Source organism: Egretta garzetta, unplaced genomic scaffold (genome assembly GCF_000687185.1).
Source record: "Egretta garzetta isolate BGI_Z169 unplaced genomic scaffold, ASM68718v1 scaffold85, whole genome shotgun sequence".
In the NCBI taxonomy this organism is placed as follows: domain Eukaryota; kingdom Metazoa; phylum Chordata; class Aves; order Pelecaniformes; family Ardeidae; genus Egretta; species Egretta garzetta.
Genome location: NW_009259718.1, coordinates 3295649 through 3297931, shown reverse-complemented (window position 1 = coordinate 3297931; position 2283 = coordinate 3295649). Strand labels below are relative to the sequence as shown.

At 49.7% G+C, this 2283-nt stretch overlaps 1 protein-coding gene across 1 annotated transcript in view; it reads right to left on the bottom strand.

Annotated features, from left to right (window-relative positions):
* FBXO40 (F-box protein 40) overlaps positions 1-1072 on the bottom strand; it is a 14196-nt gene extending 13124 nt beyond the window's left edge. Inside the window, exon 1 of the mRNA XM_035894527.1 lies at positions 1003-1072. The gene's annotated coding sequence lies outside the window, so the exon portion shown is untranslated. The remainder of the gene's footprint in view (positions 1-1002) is intronic.
* Positions 1073-2283: the final 1211 nt, after the last annotated feature.

Genomic DNA, 2283 nt, shown 5'->3' with positions numbered 1-2283 from the left:
TCGAGGAGACTCCCCATCTCCAGCCCCTCCACTGTACAGCTGCCGGGAGGAAGCCTGAAGGGTGCAGCTCCCAGCATCACCCTTCCTCAGCCAAACCTGAGGAAGCAAAGGAGCAAAGGAGAGCAGTCATGTTTTACTGTCAGTGTGGACCAATTAAAGCATTTCATGGTGAGTTTCGTGGTGAGTTTCATGGTGAGCATTTCACACTCACGGTGAGTACGGACATACGGGTACTACTATGTGTCAGTGAGGTTCAGGGGTGCAGATGGAGCAGGCACTGCTTCTCCTTGGTGGGTGCTCACCCTATCTGGCTGCAAAGACACCTGCTGCGATCCTGCTGCCTGTACGCGACCACTTTTCACCACCTCAGAAACACAGAACGACATCTTTTGGCAGTGGCGGCTCTGAGGTCCTGAGTCACGATGAACTTCTTGCTTTGCCTTTTTTTTTCCCTATCTGCGAGTCCCCAGTGGCTCTCATCGTTTGAAAAACTGCAGGCAACTGTGTTTTCATTTTTAGGGCTGAACAAAATGTCAGTAGGTGACAACCAAGGCTTGCTGGTGCCAATGGTGATTTAGTAGTGCTAAATATGGTTAGCAGTCTGGCTCTGTGGCCTTTTTTAGAAAGGGCTGCATTATCACGATACCATTTTCTGTCATTCCATTGCACTGGGGAAAACAGGGGGCAGTGGTAGTATGCCTGAACCTGAATTTCACCAATCACAACATGATCACTGACCTGTTTAACCCGTCCACTTCCACCCCTCACCCTCCCCGGTTCAGGGTCATTCTTCAGCCTTCAATGTTGTTGTTATCTTTTTAGACTGTGTTTAAATTAAACATGCTGCTTGTGTGCCTCACTTTTGTATGAAGTTTCTCAAAATTCTGTATTACTGGATTAGGAGTAAACTCCCTCCATCTGAATGAATCCAGATTACTAAAATACTTAGGGCTTCAGAATTAGCTGTTGTCAGAAATGAAGCTACCTTCTGTTCCGTCTTACTTTTACTGGCACCTGATGTCAGACTGGTTTTTGATCTCCGTGTTTCCAGACAGTCTGAACTCCTGTGGCACTTTTTACTGCTTCCATGTGTTGGTCGGTGATCACGCAGACCCAAACAGCCTGCCCTGGGCCTGCCTCACTCTGGTACTCTGCTTCGCAGCCTCACGTAACACAAGCCCCCAGGTTTTGCAAATCCTTGCCTGCGGGTGATGGCTGTACTCCAAAAAGGTGTCATCTGCGGTGGCCTTTCAGGGCAGGGTATCACAAGACACACAGAATTAACATTGTTCACTGTGCCTGAAAATGCATACATGGTGGAGAGAAGGGAGCAGAAGAGCGAAGGCGACAGGAAACAGGAGTTCATCATTCTACCTGCTGCACACCGTTGTGTTCGCTCAGCTGCACCTGAAACCAGACTCTCAGCAAAAACAGGAGAACTTGCAGATCTCTGCTGCTGCAGCCAGACCTCCTGCTGCAGTACAGACATGCTTACTGGTAGGGTGCGAGAAACATGAAATCTCTGAAAGAAAAGTGTAACTGTTACTTATTTTTTTTTGTGCAAATGCCTTGGGAAAAAGTTGTTGCCTGTCTGCTTTAATCTCTCCTATCTCAATTCTATCGGTAGATATGCTGTGCTATATAGAAGCCGTATGAAATACACCTATGTATATGATATGTGCATCATATATGTATATGTATGAATATGATATGTACACAAATATATCTATTGATATGGGAAAATCGGGCCAGATCTGGTAGCCTGAGAGAGACAAGGCTGCCACAGCTCTGTGCCCCCAGGTCCAAGCAGCAGCCAGGCTGAGCTTGTAATCCCAGCAGGCATGTGCACAAATACACTTAAACATACACACACGGATGGCCACGCAGCTCGCAGGGCCAGCCACACAGAACACTCACATGAACACAGCGCCAGCGGCCTCATCCCACCCCCCTCTCTGGCTGAGCAGGATGGAGATGTGCGAGTGAGTGTATGAGTGTGTGTGTGTGTATATATATATATATATATATATGCACACATCTATGCACAGTGTAGCTCCCTCCAGCAGCTGGGCTCAGGCAGTCTGCCCAGTAGCTGTCCCTTGATCCATCTCTCCAGTCCCCCGGGTCCCCCCGTAGCCAACTCCCCTGTGGTGGTCTCACCCCCAGGGACCTCTTCAGCAGCTGGATGGGACTCCCCTGGTCCCCCTGGCAGCCGCCTCCTCCCTCGCATCCCGCTCCCAGCCCCCAAGTCCCCTCGCTGGCTGGTCCGGCTGACCCTTGCTG